General features: G+C 37.5%; 1 long non-coding RNA gene across 1 annotated transcript in view; it reads right to left on the bottom strand.

Moving 5' to 3' along the window:
- Window positions 1–4,810: 4,810 nt before the first annotated feature.
- The window catches only part of LOC139134373 (uncharacterized), a 74,250-nt gene continuing 59,812 nt past the window's right edge, over window positions 4,811–19,248 (bottom strand). The window contains exons 3-4 of the long non-coding RNA XR_011552806.1: window positions 5,334–5,465; window positions 4,811–4,912 (exon numbers count right to left, since the gene is read on the bottom strand). This is a non-coding gene — a long non-coding RNA (uncharacterized lncRNA). The remainder of the gene's footprint in view (window positions 4,913–5,333; window positions 5,466–19,248) is intronic.

Here is a 19,248-nt window from a genome sequence, read left to right as displayed (position 1 = left end):
TAAAGTGCATGAAGTGAAAATACTTAAATGAAATGTACTGGAGACAGTGAAATATGTTTAATGTAATTATTCAGAATATAAAATGGAAAAAATACAGAATTAGATATATCGAATACTGTGATACAACCATTAACTCAACAAGTCATTTACAATGACATAGTCCCCACTTGTAATAGGAGTATTAGTCTTGATTGGGCAGGAAAATGTGGTCATTAAGAAGTATCACTGGAGTGTATATGTTGAGATCTATGGGCACATAGGTCTATGTCGTTGTTCCCAATTTGAAACACATGAGGCATGTCTAAGTTATGGTTCTAAATCGGGAAAAAGATCAGACCTCTAGCAGTATTGGCCAGCCAAGAAATACATATGCGCATTATAAATGAGGTACAAGATGTGACATCTTAAGGTCTAATATCCTATCAAATTGCAGGGTATAGAACTTGTGGTTACTGAAATATGCATATATAGATAATCAAGGTCAAAGGTCATCGAGGTCACATGACATTTTGAAAAAAAAAATTATATTGCTAATTAATCCCTATATGCCAAAAAATCAGATCTCTAGCTCTATTCGCTTGCCCAGAATTAGATGTGTACATAATTAATGAGGTAAAGCGTGTGTTGTCATAAGGTCTCCCATCCTACTAAATACAAAGGACATAGCACTTGTGGTTACTTATTTATTGACATAAACATATATTTTGGGTAAAAGGTCATCGAGATCACATGACATTTAATCAACAAACTTCTCTCCTATAGTTATCCCTATATACCAAAAATCAGACATCCAGCTCTATTGGCTCGCTCAGAATGAGATATGCACATAATTATTGAGGTACAGTATGTGGTGTCATAAGGTGTCCAATCATACCAAACATGAAGGGTGTAGCACTTGTGGTTACTGAGTTATGGAAAAATATGTATATTTGAGGTCAAAGGTCACCGAGGTCACGTGACATTTTGTCAAAAAATTGTTTTGCTAAGTTATCCCTATATACCAAAAATCAGACCTCTAGCTCTATTGGCTCGCTCAAAATTAGATATGCGCATAATTAATGAGGTACAATATGTGGCGTCATAAGGTGTCCCATCATACCATACATGAAGGCTGTAGCACTTGTGGTTACTGAGTTATGGACAAATACATATATTTGAGGTCAAAGGTCACCGAGGTCACATGACATTTTGTCAAAAAAATTGTATCGCTAAGTTATCCCTATATACCAAAAATCAGACCTCTAGCTCTATTGGCTCGCTCAAAATTAGATATGCGCATAATTAATGAGGTACAATATGTGGCGTCATAAGGTGTCCCATCATACCATACATGAAGGCTGTAGCACTTGTGGTTACTGAGTTATGGACAAATATGTATATTTGAGGTCAAAGGTCACCAAGGTCACGTGACATTTTGTCAAAAAAATTGTTTTGCTAAGTTATCCCTATATACCAAAAATCAGACCTCTAGCTCTATTGGCTCGCTCAAAATTAGATATGTGCATAATTAATGAGGTACAATTTGTGGCGTCATAAGGTGTCCCATCATACCATACATGAAGGCTGTAGCAGTTGTGGTTACTGAGTTATGGACAAATATGTATATTTGAGGTCAAAGGTCACCGAGGTCACATGACATTTTGTCAAAAAAATTGTTTTGCTAAGTTATCCCTATATACCAAAAATCAGACCTCTAGCTCTATTGGCTCGCTCAAAATTAGATATGTGCATAATTAATGAGGTACAATATGTGGCGTCATAAGCTGTCCCATCATACCATATATGAAGGGTGGTAGCACTTGTCGTTACTGAGTTATGGACAAATATGTATATTTGAGATCAAAGTCATCAAGGTCACATGACATTTTGTCAAAATATCCGAGATATCTGCGTGAACGGATGGACTCACGGATGGACGAACAGACGGACATGACCCAATCTATAAGCTCACTGGACTTCATCCGTGGGGACTAAAAATTGTGTCACTGCATCCTTTTTGCAATATGAATACGATGAGAAACTAAATTTTTATTTTTTGTGGCCTTATACATGGGAGTCTATGGAGATCTGCCTTATACATGGGAGTCTATGGACGTGTAAACTAAAATATGCAAATTTCACCACGATTTGCCCAAATTTGGGAAAGGTCACTCCTATGCACTTCCATACCAAGTTTCAAATCAATCGGACTTGTGGTTTCAGAGCAGGAGATTTTTTGACCAAAATGGGAGAAAATTACAAAAAAAAATTAATGAAAATAGCAAGTCCAAGATACTGACCCAAGATGCGCACAATCATTTCATGTCAGCTCAAAGTACCTACATGCTAATTTTTAATGTAATCTGCTCAGTGGTTATTGAGTTTTTTCAATTTTGACTGTTTTTACATTTTTTCACTTAATTTGCATATTTTTGGCAATGACAACTTCATTTGAACAAAATCTCATCTACAGCCCATCATCCATGTACACACCAAATATCAAGATGAAATGTACAGCGGTTTTGGAGTTTTTGATGTTGACGGACAGACATACAGACATACAGACATACAGACATACAGACGTACAGACATACAGACATACAGACATACATACATACAGACATTTTCCTAGCCTATAAGAATAGCTTCCATTGCCATATATACATATGGCTATGGGAGCTAAAAAAATAGTTTCTCAAAATCATATTTTTCATCTACACAACAAATATCAAATCAGTAAGTACTGAGGTTCTAAAGATATTTGAGTGGACGGACGCCTCACAAAACGGACATACATACATACATACATACATACATACATACATACATACATACAGACTGACGACGGACGCCGACGGATACCCATCCCATAGCTTCTATAGACTATAGTCTATAGTAGCTAAAAATAGCGCCAATGGCACTTGATCACAACTGGCACATTGTGAAACTACTCATAATTAATGAGGTACAATATGTGGCGTCATGCGGTGTCCCATCATACCATATATGAAGGGTGTAGCACTTGTGGTTACTGAGTTATGGACAAATATGTATATTTGAGGTCAAAGGTCACCGAGGTCACGGGAGATTTTGTCAAAATATTTTATATATCTGCGTGAACGGAGGGACATGACCCAATCTATAAGGCCCTGGACTTCATCCATGGGGACTAAAAACTGTGTCACTGAATCCTTTTTGCAATATGAATATGATGACAAACTAAATTTTTATTTTACTTGGCCTTATACATGGGATTCTATAGACAGCTGACTTATACATGGTAGTCTATGGTGGTGTAAACTAAAAGTCCTCTAACATGGCCAAATCGACGTGCATCTGTATGGGGTAGGGTACTATCCTTGTGCAAAGTTTGAAAGAAATTGACCTGGGCATGTCTGAGATATCTGCGTGAACAGACGGACGGATGCACACATGGACGCAGGCACGCACACACGGACATGACCAAACCTATATAAGTCCCCCCGGACGGTGTCCGTGGAGACTAATTAGACAGACCACGAAGTCAATGAGCAACATACAGCTGAAAGACTATTTTTCACATTGCGATTTTAAGCCCATTTTTATGAGAAAAGGACATATTCGTAAATTGTTTGTAAGTGACAATCATATATGCATCTCTTGAAATTTTGTGGTAATATAAGGTATAACAGTAGTGTAAGAATAATGAGGTTAGAATAAGTTAGTAAAGCTAAGTTGACAGTAATTAAGATTACAAAATTATACACTAAGCTGAGGAAATCTGAATGAAATAAATGTTGAAAAGTAGCAAAGTCATGGTCATCTTTTGTCTAATACCTTGTGTAAGTTCATGAACTTTACATAAATCTTGCTATAGATTTGTTGCTAATGGGCAATAACTGTGTTTCAGATCATTTGAGAGCAATCCCCATGACAGGTTTAAATTGTTATATACTTCTATTTAAAGGAGAGAAATATCTCAAATAATTTTTCCCTGTAATTTCCTGTGAGAACACATGGACATGCGTAGGATCTATGCTGGTGCTACCTTGCAACTTGTCATGGCATTGTTAACCTGTTCACCCCAATTTCCTGTAGACAGGTCCACACTCACCATTGATAACAATGGGTCCACACTCACCATGATAACAATGGGTTTGGGCCATACCATGGTAGTGAAAGACTGTAACATGTGAGGTCATGGATACTTAATCTCAGGAATGTCAAAGTCTGTATATTGACTCAAGGATGTTACATAACAAATGCTTAGGGTCATCTCAAAAGTGAGAATCCAAACTATGAAATATGTTTTTTTTATTGCTTTTCATACCCAAAAGAGCATAGAAATCTCTTATACTTTGAATCAGCCATCCTGCATATTTCTAACATTCATCAAAACCTCATTTCTGTTCCACAACTCATAAAACAGTCCACAATGCAGGATTGGTGTACATTCCAAAACTACATATATGAAAGACCCTAAAATCATTAGTTAAAAAGGGGGGTTAGAAATTTCCCAAAACTATATAACCTCCGCTCCGTTTGGCTCCATTTTTGGAATTGGAACCTTGGAACCAGTCTATGTATCGGTACCAAATAATCAACGCAGTCTGTTCAGCAGTTTTTGACTTTTTGTCGTTTACGGAAATGGACGACATCAAACACGGTTGCATGAAACCACCTCTATATCACAACTTCCAGTTGTGATAAAAAGGGTCAATGACACTTTGCTCACGTTTGGTTCGATGTTGGAGGCCAGAGTGAATGTACATATAGCATAGCTTCTATGGGCCTCAGTTTGTAATAATCACAATGTCAAGTGCATTCAAAACAGCACAGCAACTACTACTTGCCTTCTATCCAAATTGCACCACCCACAGTAAGGATCCTGTGATTCAAAACAGTGTTCACAAGTCAGGTACTGACTACAGTCCTCTACTCTCACTTTGTGGACCTATAAGTTCAAAAAATGCGACAAAATTGTTGAAGGGTCATGATATCAATCAATCCTTGGTGTGATATCATTCAGTTACATAATCTTATGGTTCTGAATAAACTTGGTGTCCTTGACCTTGTGGTTTTGTTTCAAATCATACCTTGTTAGCAAGGGACATCAACTTGAATGAATGACAAAACTACATTAAAAAGAATTGCAAACATGACCAATCCGGGATGAGTTTACTTTCACTGATTCAATTAAATATAACACTGAGGTCATGGTCATCTAATATAACAACAATTTCATTAACAATAGGGATTATACAGGAAAAATATGGCCACACCTTCAATGTAAAATGTGCCAATTTCAAATATTTTAAGCACTAGAAACTTACTTTCATCATTTAGGGTTGTATTCATATTTAAACAATACTTACACTCTCTATTGTAAATCTGTAGAAATGCTGTTCATCAACATCAAACTTCAAATCAGGGAGAACTTTATTTTGAGAATACTTGCACTCTATCTCTTCATATTTATGAGAGTATGTATCACTGACAAAATGAAGCTGTAATGAAAATATTCCATTTGAATTTAAGTGATACCATGAATTCTGCAATGACCAACCAAGTATGTTGTTTGAATTACGGTGATTGAATTACAAAGCTTCATTACAGGGGAGAGGGGTAAATTTGTTAAAGCCATTCCTTGGGTAAAGAAAGGAAGCTTAACTTCAGTGGGTTCATTGTTTCGAATGACTGACACATGGAAACAATGCACGCAACTACTGCAGAAAACCGGCACAAATCTTTTCCATGCAGATATTAAAGTATAACTCTGTGCCATCACAGTACATTACCTTTTGTGAATACTTTGGAAATAGCATTGTGAGCGAAACACTGTGAATTTGACAGTTTCAAATGAGTTATTGATGAAAAGTTCATTTCTGACACTGTCAGTGGCATCGACAATGTAGCAGTTGACCATTTCAAACTGCTGTCAATCACCAGGTGACGCACAGAAGGTGCTAATGATCAAACATTTGATGTGTACACCGGATCACCTGCGATATACACAATGCAACAGAATCCTCAAATAAACAACATTCAATCATACAGACCTGAAAACAGTGAATGCATACTGCACTGCTGCGATTTAGTTACGAAAGTTTTTTTTTCATATTTTTATGAGACTATGCTTGTGACAATTCGCATGAGGTAGAAGGTAGGTATGTGTGTGTACTCGCCTCCATGCCTACACTATGTTATAAGCTCGCTTCAACCCGGTAGTGTGCGATCACTGGAACTCAACAATATCACCCATTACATCAGTGAAATGCCGACGTCCGAAAGCTATCTTCATCAGTATACTAATTCTTTTTGACCCAAAAAATGTGGTTTTTATGGTTAATGTTATGATGGCTTATCCCAGGCCCACTGAACAATTCCCACCTGTGATTGCCTTCAATAAAATATACACTAACCACGGTATGATCATGATCGATCATGACCAGCAGAGCGAAATTGACCGCACTGTTCATCTCAGCCACAGCACAGTCGTGACTGTGATCCACAGGCTCTACAAACGTTTCAAGGCAACAGTCTCATATAACAGTGTCTTACAATATTACGTTAGGTCCGTTTGCGGCTAAATTTGAAGTACTGCTGGGACTGAAACCTAAACGTACTGTTGAGTTGATGTCTTAAAGAGACACAAGCAGTGTACCTGGTTGGCCTTGGACAGCTCGGTACTGTACACCATGATTTCTGAGTGTAAAGAACAGGATGGTAAAAATTATGTATCTTTTTGTAACATTGTCTGTTTGTTACCTTATAGTATCAGGGCTTTCATTAAATTTTTAATCAACAGGCTGAAAATATTTATCAGGTGGCTAGTTAAGGCAGTGACCGAAGGTCGCTGCGGCCGATGACCGAAGGGGGTTCTAGGAAAATTTTGAGATTTTATGGCTTTTTAGTCCCCACGGATGAAGTCTGGCGGGGACTTATAGATTGGGTCCCGTCCATCCATCCGTGCATCTGTCCGTCCGTCCGTCTGTCCGTCCGTCATCAACAGTTTCTCAGACACTGCTGAACAATTTTGTTCAAACTTGGCACAAAGGCATAGCACTATGACCTACAGATGCACATTCATTTATTTTGCGATACGATCCAATATGGCTGCCAGTCATTTTATTATGATTTTTTCATGTACAAAGCCATAACTCGGGCATATCTCAACCGATTTCAGGGGTTTCATTAAGTCTGGAAGTAGGGGGCTAGAATGGAAAAGTAGGCGGCTTGCAGCTGCCATGACCACAAAGCGGTCCAGGAGGGGATGTTCCCCCTCCCGGCCGAAGGCCGAAACCCTGAAAAATGAGCTAAACTTTACTTTTTACAGATTACAGTCACTTGAAGATCTAGTATTTTCAGGAGAATTGTCAGTAGTGTTCCAGGGCAATTTGTGTTCATATCATAAAATCAACTTTCCTGGGAGATTAGGCCTAAATATGATAATTCATAATGAAAAATGATAAACTGTGGTAATGTTGACGATAATTTGAACAAAGAAAACAAGTCTTTAGAGCCTCTGACAGCCCAAAAAGTATTTTCCAATTTCCGAAAAGTAGCTTTTCTCCTTCTTTTCCTTGATAAATATTTATATTTTTCAAAACAGTATTCTTTTTAATTTTTTATAGTTAATTTCTTAGATTCGTGCACCATTTCTATCAGCTTCCGTCAGAATTCACAATTTATGGGAAATAATTGGGGTATAAGTTCAGAAATGTTAATTTCCTTTATTTCAAAAAAAATAAAGCAAATTAAAAAAATATATAAAAATTTGGCTTGTGCTTAGAAAAGTTTGAAAAAACCAACATTCTAACTGGGACTAAAATAACTGCAATTGTACTGATGAACGGGGTGGGTGTGTCAGTTGCAGGACATGTCTTGCAACTGAGGTTTGTCTGTCCGTTGCAGGACATGTCTTGCAACTGAGGTGGGTGTGTCAGTTGCAGGACATGTCTTGAAACTGACGTTTGTGTGTCAGTTGCAGGCCACGTCTTGCAACTGAGGTGAGTGTGTCAGTTGCAGGCCATGTCTTGTACTTGAGGTGGGTGTGTCAGTTGCAGGCCATGTCTTGCTTTTAGGAGGTAAACTATAATAATTCACTATTATTAATGATACAAATTTGATATGTAGATGATATTATACTGTGTTACATCTAGGCAGGGGGATAGGGGATTCCCCCTCTGTTGAAATGTTGGCACCCCCAATTAATTTGTAAAGGGACCACTCCCACCCCCCTTCCATGAAATGGTGCCAGTCACACCTTAGACGTACAAGTAGAACACATGAACTGGTGAAATGCCCCCAGAATGTTCTGGTAAAGGGGAAAATCCCCCAGTTGATGCCATCCTGGATGAAACACTCATAATGTTCTGCTTAAAATTAAGAACCCTGATGTTTGGTATGGAAATCTATAGATGAAGAACTTTGATACCACTGGGGAGGTAAAAATGATAATTTATATAACGAATAATGATAAACATAGGGCCAAAGTCCCTGAAGCTACTATAGACATGGATACAAAATTAAGTATTTCCTGACTGTATGAAATTATCTCACTAAGGTCATCCTAGGGACATGTAAACCAAATTTTAAAGCTGTCTGACCAGCGGTTTTGAAAAAACAAGCGACTCAACAGTTGACAGAGCTCTGCTGCGTTATGTAGAGAATAACCTTTTGTTACACATGTATTGATGAAGAAGGTGGATATCTTTGATAGCTCATTTCAGGATGGCCTGACCAAAAATGGAAAAAAATTCCGTAAAAATACAGATTTGCATATTTCATCAGACTATATTAGTCTATAATAGCAAATAAACGAGAATTAATTACATTCTAATTGAAGTAAACAAGACTTGTATAAATCAAGATTTACGTCATAAAAAACAGCATATCTATCGGGTTATAAAGAATCTTGAGCTGGTTATCTTTTAATATCAGTATTTTTATCCTATTAACCAAGCACATTTTAACTTTCAAATTAACATTGTAAGTAAGTTCTGTTGAATAAGTTGAGACTGTACGTACTCAGAGAAAGCACACTGAAGAGACAAATGTTTGAAACTTAAGAAGTTCAAGGTCATCAAAAGCATTATAAGGAATCATGTTACACTTCATTGCACTGTTTACACAGATTGCATAATTGCTATAAATAGCACATGAGGAATCTTACAGCCCAGCTTTACCATAAAAACCCTATCACTTTGACCACTCTTTTAATTGACCACTCTATTTTTTCCTCAAAAAGTAATTTTATTTTATCCTTACCAAGTCAACCATAAATGGAAATTAGAACTTTCTCTATCTCTATTTGTTTGACCACCCTATCACGACAACTATTATCAGCAATTTCTTTTAGATAACATAAATGGTGGTTCAGAATATATCAAAGTTGGGATTCAGGAAAGTTGCCGTTACATGTTTTAATCCTCAATTCACTATGAACTGTCAAAAAAAGTTGAACTTTCTGATAATTCCACACTAAAATTATTTTGGCTTCGATGATTTCCTAATTAATTCAATTATTTGAAATCATATTAATTATTTTTTTCTGGGTGAATTGATAGGGTTTATACAGTACAAGAATTACATACAATGTAAGTCAAACTTTGACCAAAATGACAAAAAAATCCTTAAAAATACACATTTGCATATTTCATCACAATTTGAACAAATCTAAGTTGGGTTATCCCTAGGGACCTGTATACCAAATAACAAAGCTGTCTGACCAGCGGTTATGAAGAAGAAGATTTTTTACCAAAAACACCTTTTTTGGCATTAATTGCCTATTTTCAACAATATCAAAAAATTAAAAAAACTAGTTTCTCAAAATCATATTTTTCATCTACACAACAAATATCAAATCAGTAAGTACTGCGGTTCTCAAGATATTTGAGTGGACGGACGCCTCACAAACGGACATACATACATACATAAATACATACATACAGACTGACGACGGACGCCGGACGGATACCCATCCCAATAGCTTCTATAGACTATAGTCTATAGTAGCTAAAAAATGACAATCATTACCATATTTTGTAAATAGAATCGCACATTTGGATTTAACCAGACGATCGCTTTTGAAGTGAATTTAGAGGTCTGATCATATTGTAACCACTCTGGGCGACGTACTTATTGGCGTCGATACCATTACTGACAACCTCCAAATGGTCTGGAGTGATCATTTCTTTACGTTTTGCTTTCCCAATTAACTCATTTAAAATTCCCCAGGTCTCCGTCATATTGCCTATATTTTCGGCAAATAAATTAGCATAGTATTGTTTTTTAGCCCTTCTATTAAGCGTACATGTTAGAATGTTTCTATATTTTTTGTAATAACTAAGAAGTTGCTCATTTAAGAGTAAAAGTACCTAAAATATACAAATTTTGGGGTTTCCCAACACTTTGAGCAGAAAATTTATCTAATAACATCTTTCGGGACTTTATACCAAATTACAAAGCTATCAAACAAGGGACTTTATACCAAATTACAAAGCTATCAAACAAGTAATTTTGAGATAAAGTTTTCTTGACCAAAAATGACAATATTGTCTTAAAAATACAATTTTTTATATTTCAGGACAATTTCCACATATCTAACTATTGTCATCTCTGTACGTCTGTGTACCAAATATGAAAGCTGTCTGTCCAGGGGTTTTAAAAAGGAAATACTGTTTGAGATTTTTTGACCAAAAATGACAAAATTGCTCAAAAATAGTAATTTTCCCAATTTTGTCATAATTTCAACAAATTAGAAGAGTAACACCCTTGCAAAGAGACAACCCAAATTTGAGAGCGATTGGGCTGGCGGTTTCAGAGAAGAAGAATTTTTACTGAAAATGAGAAAAATCACAAAAAAATTCAGCAAAAATACAAAATTAAGGATATCTTCACAATATTCATAAAACTGTATAAAGTTCACCTAAGGTACTTGCACACAAATTTTCAAAGCAATCAAAAAGCGGTTCTTGAGTTATTAATTCTTAACCATTTTCACATTTTGTAAGCTCATTTGCATAATTTTGGCAATGCAGACTTCATGTGAACAAAATCCCATCTATAGCTCTGGATGCATCAACACACCAAATACCAAGCTGAAACGTGCAGCGGTTTGCGTGTTTTTGATGTTGACGGACATACTGTACGTACATACATACATACATACATACATAAACACAGATACATACAGACGCCATCGACTTCAGTCTATACGATAAACTCACATTGGTAAAACCAAATGTGAGCTAAAAAGTAGCCGGCGAAATCGTGAGAGTGACCGGTCAATTTTGCCGGCTGCCAGCTCTTAATGAAACCCCTGGATTTTATTCAAAGTTGGTACAAGGACATTGACCTATGTCATACATATGGACATCCATTTGTTTTGTGATACGATCCAATATGGCTGATGTGCGGCCATTTTTTTACGATATTTAATGTAGAGAGCCATAACTCCAGCATATCTCAACCGATTTTATTCAAAGTTGGTACAAGGACAGTAACCAATGTCATAGATATGCACGTCGATTTGTTTTGTGATACATCCAATATCGTTGCCAGGCGGACATTTTATTACTATTTTTTCATGTACAGAGCCATAACTCAGACACGTTTCCATCAGTATCATTCAAGGTTGGTACAAGGTATTATGTAGGTCATTTTCACACACTCATCATGACCTGAGTTCAATTAGTCTAGAACATTCTCAAGGTCACTGCCCTTAATGACCTCACAACCTTGAATTCAATTAGTCATGTTTGGAATGTTCTGGAAATTTACTGAGTTGTGCAAGAGAGATAATTTTAGAACAGTAATTAGCATGTCAATAAAAGTTCTAGATTGTTCTTATATGCTTATGTAAGCACATGAGTATAAATACTGGGACAGCAGGCTTGCAGTCAGACTTTTGGGATCGTGTCTCTTGTGTGTTACTAAACTCCAGCAGTATTAATTTCAAGACTTTCAAGACCTTCACTGCCATCGCTGGATTTATACTGTGAACTTTGTGCAACTTCCAACCTGCAAGCCAAAGGACCGTTCATTCATCTGACTTACTGTTACAACTCTGAAACTGGAGCTTTGCCGTCCCAGCTGAGATAAGTAATCTGTACACCTTTAAAGTTTGTATCCTATCCTTGACTTAGCAATTAGTTTTATTTTCGTAATAAATTTCGTTTTACACGGAAAGTGCCGAGTTCACCCTTTTGTTCGTTTCTCTGAACGTAACAAAGGAAATTGACCTATTTCAGACATATGATCGTCAATTTGTTTCAAGTCATGTAGCAGTATCTTGTCAATTATTGAATTTTCGTAATTAGGCTGATGTGTAAAGAAATACTGCATCAAATCATGAAACTTTGTACAGATGTTAGGCTCACATTGCTTTAACATTGAAAAAGACATTTATCAGTGTCATTTTAATTAATTTGTAATTGCATATGTAATGAACTTTCAAAATTAGAGTCATCTATCCACAAATACGACGTCAAATTTGATGAAACTTGATACAGATGTTGATCTCATAGTGTTGTAAATACTGCATCAAACTTTATGAAATATGGTACCGGTGATTATCTGTTAGTGTTAGGATAGTATGCAAAAATGTTTTTGCAAAATCCTGTTGATTAATTCCTAGTTGATTCATTTAATGAACTTTAGGATGGTGGCCTACATTGGTTTTATGTTTTCATCAGTATGGAACTCATTCTTGGTCATTGAGCACCATCTGTATCAAAGTATTTTTATCACAGACATAATTAATGAGAGGACTCTATCTTCTCTGAGGATGTACGTGCAGAGAAAACGAACAAAAGGGTGAACTCAGCAGTTAACGTTTACACAGATTTATTACAAAAATAAACTAATTGCTAAGTCAGGGATAGAGTACAAGCTTTAAAGTGTACAGACTACTTATCTCAGCTGGGACGGCAAAGCTCCAGTCTCAGAGTTGTAACAGTCAGTTGGATGAATGAACAGTCCTTGCAGGCTTGAAGATGCATAAAGTCCACAGTATAAATCCAGCGTTGACAGTGAAGGTCTTGAAAAGTCTTGAGAATGACTACTGCTGAGTTTAGTAACACACAAGAGACACGATCCCAAAAGTCTCACTGGAAGCTGTGCACGTCCCTTTTATAAAGGCATGTAAGAACAATCTAGAACTTTTATTGACATGCTAATTACTGTTCTAAAATTATCTCCCCTACACAACTAATCAACTTTCCAGAACATTCCAAACATGACTAATTGAATTCAAGGTTGTGAGGTCATCAAGGGCAGTGACCTTGGGAATGTTCTAGACTAATTGAACTCAGGTCATGATGAGTGTGGGGGAAATGACCTACATAACACACCCCCTCTTCAAAAAAGAAAATTTTTCAAAGAAAAATCTTTCTTTTACAAATGTAATCTTGAAAAGGATTTAAGTACTCAAATTTTGTTTTACTCTAAAGTAAAATTTCTTGAAAGTGAACAACAATAAACTCTAAATACGAGAGAGACAGTCTGCAATTAAATTGTCTCTGCCTTTGATATGTCTAATGTCAAGATTAAACTCCTGTAACATTAAACTCCATCTTAGCAATCTCTGATTTTTGCCTTTAAATTTCTGCAGAAAAACAAGAGGGTTGTGATCAATATAAACCACTATTGGCTGATTTGAAGAAGTAACATAAACTTCAAATGCTGTAAAGCTAATATCAAAGATAAACACTCTTTTTCAATTGTAGAGTAGTTTCTCTGGGATTTGTTAAATTTGCGTGAAAAATAGCAAACAGGATGATCTAACCATGACTATCCTCTTGCAATAAAACAGCACCAGCAGCCGTATCACTAGCATCTACAGCTAATTTGAATGGCAAAAGTGAAATCTGGTGCAGACAACACTGGGGCACTTTGCAGTATGGCTTTAAGTGTATCAAATGCCTGTTGGCATTGCTCTGACCAAACAAACTTTACTTTCTTTTTAAGTAAGTTAGTCAAAGGCTCAGTAATTGTGGAGAAATTTGGACAGAATTTTCTGTAGTAACCAGCCATACCGAGAAAGCGCATCAGTTGTCGTTTGCAGTTGGTATGGGAAAACTTGAAATGGCACTGATTTTGGCATCAACAGGTTTTACCTCACCCTGTCCTACAGTATGTCCGAGGTAAGTTACCCTCGCCCAACCAAACTCAGATTTGGCAAGGTTGACAGTCAACATTGCTTTGCTCAGTCTCTCAAAGAACTTCCGCATGAGCTTGATGTGTTCCTCCCAGGTGTCACTATACAGGACGACGTCGTCAACGTAGGCTGCACACCCGTCTAGCCCGGATATGACGTCGTTGATCATCCGTTGGAACGTTGCCGGAGAGTTCTTCATTCCGAATGGCATCACCTTGTACTGGAACAATCCGTCTGGTGTAACAAAGGCGGATATTTCACGAGCACGATCCGTCAGAGGGACTTGCCAAAATCCCTTCAGTAGGTCAAATTTGTCACATACTTGGCTTTTCCCACTCGGTCGATGCAGTCATCAATCCTCGGGATTGGGAAAGTGTCTGTCTTTGTTAAAGTGTTGACCTTCCTAAAGTCCGTGCACATACGATAACTGTGATCTGATTTGGGAACAAGTATGCACGGCGAACTCCAGTTACTTTTACTGGGTTCATAAAGTCATTGTCCAGCAGGTATTTGACTTCTTCCTGGAGATATTTCGCTTTTGTTGGATTCAGTCTGTATGGATGTTGTTTTACAGGCTTACTGTCCCCAACATCAACGTCGTGATAGATGACGTTTGTCCTGTTGGAACATCTTGAAATAGGTGTTTATATTCGTGGAGCAGTTCTTTCACCTGTTGTTGTTGTTCTGGCTGGAGGTGTGCCAACTTTGTAGACTCCAGCTTCTCCAGGATTTCGAGTTCTGAAGCTTGACCGAGCCCAGCTTTGAGTTTAGAGTATTTTCACTCAAGTCAGTTTCAGTATCACTATCTTCATAATGGCCAGAACTGACTGCACTGACAGGCTGAGTTATAGTAGGATTATCCCTATCCAAATATGGCTTAAGCATATTTATGTGACATAGCTGTTTTTGTTTTCGCCTGTCAGGTGTTATTATGATGTAATTTAAATCACTCAATTTCTATCAATTAGATATGGCCCAAAGTAACGAGCATGGAGTGGTTTTGCCAGGAATTGGAAGTAGAACAAGAACTTTTTGACCTGGTTCAAACTTCCGTTTTGAGGTGCTTTTATCATATTTGGTTTTCATTGACTGCTGAGATGACTCAAGATTTTCTCTGGCTAATTCACATGCTTTAGAGAGTTTTGTACGAAAATCTGAGACATATTGCAAAATATTCAGACAATCATCATCGTCTGATAGGAATTTCTCTTTAACGAGCTTGAGTGGGCCACGGACTGTATGTCAAATACAAGCTCAAATGGGCTAAAACCAAGAGACTCTTGAATTGACTCTCTAACAGCAAAGAGCAGAAAATGAATTCCTTCATCCCACTGCTTCTCTGTTCGAAACAGTAGGTCCTAATCATGTTTTCAAAGTTTGATGAAATCGCTCAAGAGCACCCTGACTTTCTGGATGATAGGCGGATGACCTATACTGTTTAATGCCTAGCTGATCCATTACTTGTTGAAAAATACCAGACATAAAGTTGGAGCCTTGATCGGACTGGACACATTTAGGGAGGCCAAATAAAGTGAAAAATTTGACTAAAGCTCTCACTATAGTCTTTGTCTTTATATTTCTCAGTGGTATGGCTTCGGGGAACCGAGTTGATGTACACATAATTGTCAACATGTACTCATTTCCTGATCTTGTTTTTGGTAGGGGCCAACACAGTCTATTAGTATCCTACTAAATGGTTCTTGAAATGCAGGATTGGCTGTAAAGGGGCCTTTGGAATAGTCTGATTTGGCTTTCCTACCATTTGACATGTGTGACAAGTTTTACAGAAATGTGCTACATCCTGCCTGAGATTAGGCCAATAAAAGTGACTGAGAATTTTATGATAAGTTTTCCTGACTCCTAAGTGACCAGCCCAGGGGGTTTCATGGGCCAGGCGCAATATTTCAGCATGGTAGGGCTTTGGAACCACAATTTGATGTTTTATAGCCCAATCGTCATCAACCAAAACATCTGGAGGACTCCATTTACGCATGAGAATACCAGATTTTGTATAATAGGAAACAGAGCTATCCGAAGTTTTACCTTCATCATCTACCCTGTCAAACAAAGACAAAATATCTGGGTCTTTGTGTTGTTCTGCAATGAGATTTGATCTAGAAAATGTCTGACTTTGGTCAGCAGTTTTACTGGAAGTTCAAATCCACGAGGGATAACGGAATGATCCGTGTCAAACACCTGACTGAGAAAGGTGTCATTTAAGTCAACATCTGTGACATTATTTTTGAGAGTATTTTGATTCTCGGAAGTTTTCTTTGACATGGCTCGAGTAATGGCACATGAAGGAAATAAATCGGGTATCTCTTGTTCAATTGGCTCTGGATCCTGATCTAAACTAGGATTATCAGTCACAAGTGGATTAGTAATGACCTTGTCCCCAGCAAGGTCGTTTCCAAGAAGAAGGTGAATCCCTTCAAAAGGCAAAAAAGGCCTAATACCTAAAGTCACAGGTCCAGAAACAAAGTCCGAAGACAAATAGACATTATGGAGAGGAACAGGAATGTAGTCATTACAATCTACCCCCTTAATAAGAACTTTAGAACCTGAAAATGACTTTTCAGAAAACGGCAGGGTATCTGCCAACAAAGAGACTGGGAAGCCCGGTATCTCTTAAAATTTTGACAGGGGTAGCGGAAGAAAAATCACTAGAAAGTGATATAAAACCATCATGAATAAATGGTTCGAAAATACCCATAATGCTATCTTGAGAAGAATTGACCTTGACCTCATTAATTGGGGATAAGAGGGGTTTAACCTCAGAAAATGTGTTGCACACATTATTAGACTCTAATTGAGTTGATGAAGAAATAAAGCCGGTTGGCTTAGATCCACTTTGACCACTTTGACCTTCACGTTTTCTTTTCAATTTGAAACAATCTGACATTAAATGGCCGTCTTTCTTACAATAATTACAAGAAAGTGTACCAAACTGTTTGTCAGAAGGAGATTGAGACTTGGGATCTGATGATGTGTGAGTGTTACTTAATTTTGTGAACTGTTGTCATTTGATTTCCTACTTTCCTTTGAGAAAATTCTTGGATGAAAAGGAGGAGTTAAATTTACCTGCATTGTTTCTGTATGAAAAGGACTGGGATGGTTTGCTGAGAAATGAAGATTTGTGGGTCAATGAATAATCATCGGCCAAACGTGCAGCAACCTCCAATGTATCTGCCTTTTGTTCATTGATAAATGTCTTGATGTCACTCCGGATGCACCTTTTAAATTCCTCAATCAAAACGAGCTGTCGTAATTTGTCATAATTCTGACTGACCTTTTCAGAAGAACACCAACGATCAAACAGTTGTTCTTTTGTTCGAGCAAATTCAACATAAGTTTGATCCTTCACCTTCTCACAATCCCTAAATTTCTGACGGTAAGCTTCAGGCACCAACTCATAGCCCTTGAGAATTAATTCCTTCACAGAATCATAATCTGAAGCCTGCTCTACTGACACTGAATGTAAATTTCTCTGGCTTTACCCACCAAAGCACTCTGCAAAAGCATAGACCAGGACTCCTTAGGCCAATTCAGACTCTGAGCAATTTTCTCAAAATGGAGGAAATTTTATCAACATCCTTTTCTTGGAAAGGGGGAACTAACCTGAAATGCTTAGTGATGTCAAACTTGTCTGAAGGGAAGAATTTTCCTGACTGTCCAAGCTCTAAACGTCTCATTTCTAACTGTAGTCGATGTTCTTCCAATTCTCTCTCCTTTTCTCTCTGTCTTTCTTCCATTTGTAATTCTTTCTCTCTCATTTGTAATTCTAGTTTCTTGATCTCCAAATTTGTCTGCATTTCTAATTCTAATTTTCTGAGTTCAGAGGTAGACTCGGGCTCATAATCTTTCAGGGTGGATTCCTCAAATTGGCCTAAATCAACTAGATGTTTGGCAATACGGTACTGTATTTCCCTCTTGCGCATAGATCTTTTGACTTCTACTTTAAGGAAATTGGCCAGTGTTATGAGGTTGTCTTTTCTGAGGGAATTAAATGTGTCCTGATCAAGGTCATCCATAAATTCGTCTGGTTTAAATTCCGCCATGATTAAATTTCGCTGAGTTCACAGTATACAGTAGTTTTGAAAAGGCTGGCAAAATGTTGTCAAACGGCTCAAAATATTCGTATCCCGGACGAGCCCCCAATTTGTTACGTGCAGAGAAAACGAACAAAGGGTGAACTCAGCAGTTAACGTTTACACAGAATTTATTACAAAAATAAAACTAATTGCTAAGTCAGGGATAGAGTACAAGCTTTAAAAGTGTACAGACTACTTATCTCAGCTGGGACGGCAAAGCTCCAGTCTCAGAGTTGTAACAGTCAGTTGGATGAATGAACAGTCCTTGCAGGCTTGAAGATGCAAAAGTCCACAGTATAAATCCAGCGTTGACAGTGAAGGTCTTGAAAAGTCTTGAGAATGACTACTGCTGGAGTTTAGTAACACACAAGAGACACGATCCCAAAAGTCTCACTGGAAGCTGTGCACGTCCCTTTTATAAAGGCATGTAAGAACAATCTAGAACTTTTATTGACATGCTAATTACTGTTCTAAAATTATCTCCCCTACACAACTAATCAACTTTCCAGAACATTCCAAACATGACTAATTGAATTCAAGGTTGTGAGGTCATCAAGGGCAGTGACCTTGGGAATGTTCTAGACTAATTGAACTCAGGTCATGATGAGTGTGGGGGAAATGACTACATAACAAGGACTTGTAATCAAAGTACCATTAAGGTAGTGACTCAGGTTTGTTGGTCAATTTTAGCGATTTTGTGATTATTTCATATTCTGAACCCTTGAAATATGATCTTTCTATTAGAGAAAACTGTGAGGTAACATTATACTAAGAAATGTCTGAAATTTTAGTGAAAACACGGCCTTCTAACCACTGCGCGAGTTATTATTTTCTTTTTGTTTTAACGGTCCGGATTACTGTCAGCGTTATCGTTATACCTTGAAGAAGATTATGTAAATTTGTACGCACTATGTTGCGCATGCGCGCACGTCTTCACAAAGACGCTATTCCAACATGGACGACTGCCGGCAGCTGTAGCGGTGTAGAAAACGTAAACGGGGGCCAAAAAAGCAAAATGGAAAGCTGATGGACGCGAGC

This window comes from Ptychodera flava, chromosome 6 (genome assembly GCF_041260155.1).
Source record: "Ptychodera flava strain L36383 chromosome 6, AS_Pfla_20210202, whole genome shotgun sequence".
Taxonomy (NCBI): Eukaryota; Metazoa; Hemichordata; class Enteropneusta; family Ptychoderidae; genus Ptychodera; species Ptychodera flava.
This window is presented reverse-complemented; position numbering and strand designations above follow the sequence as displayed.